This window comes from Lathyrus oleraceus, chromosome 5 (genome assembly GCF_024323335.1).
Source record: "Lathyrus oleraceus cultivar Zhongwan6 chromosome 5, CAAS_Psat_ZW6_1.0, whole genome shotgun sequence".
In the NCBI taxonomy this organism is placed as follows: Eukaryota; Viridiplantae; Streptophyta; class Magnoliopsida; order Fabales; family Fabaceae; genus Lathyrus; species Lathyrus oleraceus.
Window position 1 is genome coordinate 615,904,741 of NC_066583.1, and position 5,416 is coordinate 615,910,156.

General features: G+C 39.1%; 1 non-coding gene across 1 annotated transcript; it reads left to right on the forward strand.

Moving 5' to 3' along the window:
* The first annotated feature begins 5,044 nt into the window (after window positions 1-5,044).
* On the forward strand, window positions 5,045-5,151 carry LOC127089465 (small nucleolar RNA R71). The gene has a single exon (XR_007791058.1). It is a non-coding gene; the product is annotated as a small nucleolar RNA R71 (small nucleolar RNA).
* Window positions 5,152-5,416: the final 265 nt, after the last annotated feature.

Here is a 5,416-nt window from a genome sequence, read left to right on the forward strand (position 1 = left end):
TTGTTTCTGAGCTGTTCCTCTGAATTTGATACCCATACGATCAATTTGTCCCATCAGGTTAGTGTTAGCTAGAGAAAAGAAAAACAAGAGTTTTAGTCAGGATTTGGCCAAATGCCGAAAGAAGAAGAGAAAAGTTTTTAATAAATTAAAATAAATTAAGAATGAATACTAAACAAAAATTAAAAGAATAATTAAGGAAGAAATAGAAAAATAATAATAGAAGAAAATAATAAAATATTTGTGGGTTGTCTCCCACTAAGCGCTTTGTTTAATGTCGCAAGCTCGACATAAAAACTATCAATTATAATCTATAAGTTCTTGAGGCATTTCGTCTAAGTGCAAGACTTACGAATCTTCAGTGTTTTCTGCATTGTGATAATGTTTTAGACGTTGCCCATTTACGGTAAATGGTTCCATGGATTTGCCTTTAATTTCTACTGCTCCACTGGGAAAAACATTGGTGATTTGAAAAGGATCTGACCATCTAGATCGTAGTTTTCCCGGGAATAACTTTAGTCTGGAGTTAAATAAAAGGATTGTATCGCCTTGTTTGAAGATTTTCCTTGATATGCGCTTGTCATGCCATTGTTTTGTTCTTTCTTTGTAGATTCTGGCATTTTCGTAAGCGTCTCTTATGAGTTCCTCTAATTCGCTTATATCAAGGATTCTCTTTTCGCCGGCGGCTTTATAGTTTAAATTTAGATTTTTAATAGCCCAATAAGCTTTATGTTCTAATTCTACCGGGAGGTGACAGGATTTTCCATAAATTAGCTTAAATGGGGTTGTCCCTATGGGAGTTTTGTAAGCAGTTCGGTAAGCCCATAAAGCTTCTGGTAATTTCAATGACCAGTCTTTCCTTGAAGTGGCGACTGTTTTCTCTAGTATCTATTTGATTTCTCTGTTAGACACTTCCACTTGCCCACTGGTTTGAGGGTGGTAAGGTGTTGCTACTCTATGTCTTACACCATACTTAAGCAGTAGTTTTTCGAGTACCTTGGATATGAAATGCGATCCACCATCACTGACTACTATTCTTGGGACACCAAACCTTGGAAATATTATATTCTTAAAGAGTCTAGTTACTACTCGTGTGTCGTTTGTTGGGGAAGCTATAGCTTCAATCCATTTCGATACGTAGTCAACTGCCACGAGTATGTATTTGTTATCGAAAGAGGATGGAAAAGGTCCCATGAAGTCTATTCCCCACACGTCGAAAATCTCTACTTCCAAAACGCCCTTTTGTGGCATCTCGTCACGTCTAGATATGTTTCCTGTGCGTTGACATCTGTCACATTTCTTAATAGTTGCATGTACATCCTTCCATATATTTGGCCAATAGAAACCGGCTTGTAGGATTTTAGAGCAGGTCTTGGATGTACTTGCGTGTCCACCATAAGGAGCGGAGTGACAGTGTTGGATTATATTTTCTACCTCTTCTTCGGGTATACACCGACGGAAAATACCATCGGGGCCTCTTTTAAAAAGTAAGGGGTCATCCCAGTAATAGTGTTTATGTCATAGAAGAATCGTTTCTTCTGCTGGTAGGATAAGGTAGGTGGGACTATTCCGGCAGCTAAATAATTGACGATGTCAGCGTACCACGGTGTAACACATATAGCTAAGGTGGTTTCTACCTGTTTATCATGGTTATTTTCTTTCAAAGTAGCTATAAGTTTATCGTACGAGAAATCATCGTTGATTGATGTTCTTTCCGGTTCAAGGTTCTCAAGTCTAGAGAGGTGATCTGCTACTACGTTTTCAGTTCCTTTCTTGTCTTTGATTTCCAAATCGAACTCTTGTAGCAAAAGGATCCACCTTAGGAGTCTAGGTTTTTTGTTAAGAGGTATTTGATAGCAGCGTGGTCAGTGTAGATGATTATTTTGGCTCCGACCAAGTAAGAACGAAATTTATCTAGCGCAAACACTACTGCTAGAAGTTCTTTCTCGGTTGTGGCGTAATTCATTTGTGCTTCATCTAGAGTTCTACTTGTGTAATATATAACATGAAGCTTTTTATCCTTTCGTTGTCCCAAAACAGCACCTACAGCGTAATCACTAGCATCACACATTATTTCGAATGGTTCATTCCAATCTGGTGTCTGTATTATGGGTGCGGAGATCAGTGCTTGTTTAAGCGTTTGAAATGCTTCTAAACATTTATTGTCGAATATGAATTCAGCATCTTTCATTAATAACCCGGTTAACGGTTTAGTTATTTTAGAGAAGTCTTTAATGAATCGTCGGTAGAAACCGACATGTCCTAAGAAGCTTCGTACTTCTCTCATAGTTTTCGGGGGTTGAAGATTTTCGATTACCTCTATTTTAGCTTTGTCTACTTCAATTCCTCTGTTCGAGATGATGTGTCCTAAAACAATTCCTTCTTGTACCATAAAGTGACATTTTTCCCAATTAAGTACTAGGTTTACTTTTACACATCGCTCTAGAACTCTTTCTAGGTTTTCAAGACATTCTTCAAAGCTTTGTCCGCATACGGAAAAGTCATCCATAAATACTTCCATGATGTTTTCTAGAAAATCGGCGAATATTGCCATCATGCACCTTTGGAAAGTTGCAGGAGCGTTACACAAGCCAAACGACATTCGTCTATAAGCGAAGGTACCAAAAGGGCACGTGAACGTTGTCTTTTCTTGGTCATCAGGGTGAATTGGTATTTGAAAGAAACCTGAGTAACCGTCTAGATAGCAGAAATGAGAGTGTTTTGCTAGTCGTTCTAACATCTGGTCAATGAATGGTAAAGGGAAATGATCTTTTCGGGTTGCTTTGTTTAGTTTTCTATAGTCAATGCACATTCTCCATCCCGATTCGATTCGTTTGGTTATAGTTTCTCCTTTTTCATTTTCAATGACTGTTACACCTCCTTTCTTTGGTACTACGTGTACAGGACTAACCCATTTGCTATCAGATATAGGATATATGATACCTGCCTCTAATAACTTGGTTATTTCCTTCTTCACTACCTCACTCAGGATCGGGTTTAGTCTCCTCTGGTGTTCCCTAGAAGTTTTACAGTCTTCTTCTAGCATGATGCGGTGCATACAAATAGAGGGACTTATTCCTTTAAGATCGGTGATGTTGTAACCTAGTGCGGTTGGATATTTTCTTAAGATATGCAGGAGTTTTCTGTTTCGAGTCTTCCTAGGTCAGCATTAACTATCACTGGTCGTTCAAGCTCTAAGTCTAGGAATTCATATCTCAGATTCTTGGGAAGTGTTTTCAGGTCTAAGGTTGGTTTCTTAAGGCATTGCGTAGGGTCCGGTGTTATTGCTAAACATTGGTTAAGTTTGTCTTCTACAAGATAGTCAGATGATTTGTCTTTTTCTAACTCCGTTTCTTTTATGCATTCATCGATGATATCCATGAAGTAACATGTATCTTCTATTGCAGGTGCTTTCAAAAATTGGGAAAGAATGAACTCAATTTTCTCTTCTCCTACTTCAAAAGTGAGTCGTCCTCGTTTCACGTCTATGATTGCACCGGCAGTTGCTAAGAACGGTCTTCCCAGTATAATGGGTGTAACTTCATCTTCTCTAATATCCATAATTATAAAATCAGTTGGAATGTAGAATTGACCTATGCGCACTGGAACGTTTTCAAGAATTCCTATAGGATATTTGACGGAACGATCTGCTAGTTGCACAGACATTTTAGTTGGTCGTAATTCTCCCATTTCAAGTCTCTTGCATATGGATAAAGGCATAACACTAATACCGGCTCCTAAATCGCATAAGGCTTTGTCAATGACAAATTTTGCTATGTGACAGGGTATAGAGAAACTATCTGGGTCTTTAAGTTTAGGAGGCATATTCTGGATTATAGCGCTACATTCAGCGGTGAGTGTAACGGTTTCGCTATCTTCAAGTTTCCTTTTATTAGAAAGAATTTCTTTTAAAAACTTGGCATATGAGGGCATCTGCGTAATAGCTTCTGTAAACAGAATTATGACGTTTAATTGTTTTAGTAGGTCGACAAATTTTTTGAATTGGCCCGCATCTTTGGTTTTAATAAGCCTTTGAGGGTAAGGGATAGGTGGTTTATAAGGTGGTGGAGGTACATAAGGTTCCTTCTTTTCTATGGTTTCCTTATTACTCTCTTCCTTTTCCTTAGGTTCACTTTCCTCCTCAGTTGACTTTTTAGAGTTTTGGTTTTCTATCCTTGGGTCAGACGGTCCTTCCACTTCCGTTCCACTTCTCAGTATAATTGCATGAGCGTGGCTTCTTGGGTTAGGTTGGGGTTGGCCAGGAAATGTACCAGTTGGGGCAGCAGTAGGCGCTTGTTGTTGAGCTACTTGTGAAATTTGCGTTTCCAGCATTTTGTTATGAGTAGCCAGGGCATCTACTTTACTTGCTAGTTGTTTAATTTGTTCGCCAGTGTGTATATTTTGGTTTAAGAAATCTTTATTGGTTTGCTGTTGAGAAGCTATAAAGTTTTCCATCATGATTTCCAAGTTGGACTTCCTAGGGGTGTTATTGTTAGGTGTAGATGGGATCGGCTTCTGATATCCCGGAGGTATAGCTGGGGCTTGATTTGGAGATTGTCCAGGTGCGTATAAAGCATTATTACTCTTATATGAAAAATTGGGATGATTCTTCCAATTTGAATTATAGGTGTGCGAGTAGGGGCTTCCTTGAGCATAGTTTACTTGCTCCGCTTGGATTCCTGTTAGGAGTTGACAATCTGCAGGAGTGTGACCTTGGATTCCACAGACTTCGCAATTCTGAGTTATGGCAACTACGGTGGCTGGAGGTGATACATTTAAACTTTCAATTTTCTGGACCAGAGCATCCACTTTTGCATTAACATGATCAAGGTTACTTATCTCGTACATGCCAGTTTTCGTTTGAGGTTTTTCTACCATTGTTCGTTCGCTTCCCCATTGATAGTGGTTTTGAGCCATGCTTTCGATAAGTTGGTAAGCGTCAGCATAAGGTTTGTTCATTAGTGCACCACCTACGGCGGCGTCTATTGTTAACCTCGTGTTGTACAGGAGACCATTATAGAAGGTATGAATTACTAACCAGTCCTCTAAACCATAGTGTGGACAAAGTCTCATCATGTCTTTGTATCTTTCCCATGCTTCGAAAAGAGACTCGTTATCTTTTTGTTTAAATCCATTTATCTGGGCTCTTAACATAGCTGTTTTGCTTGGCGGAAAGTATCGAGCAAGAAAAACTTTCTTCAACTCGTTCCATGTGGTGACTGAGTTGGAAGGAAGAGATTGAAGCCATCTTCTAGCGCTATCTCTTAATGAGAAAGGAAAAAGACGAAGTCGAATTGCCTCTGAAGTGACACCATTAGCTTTAACAGTATCAGCGTATTGGACAAATACGGATAAATGAAGGTTTGGATCCTCGGTAGGATTTCCAGAGAATTGGTTCTGTTGCACTGCCTGCAACAGT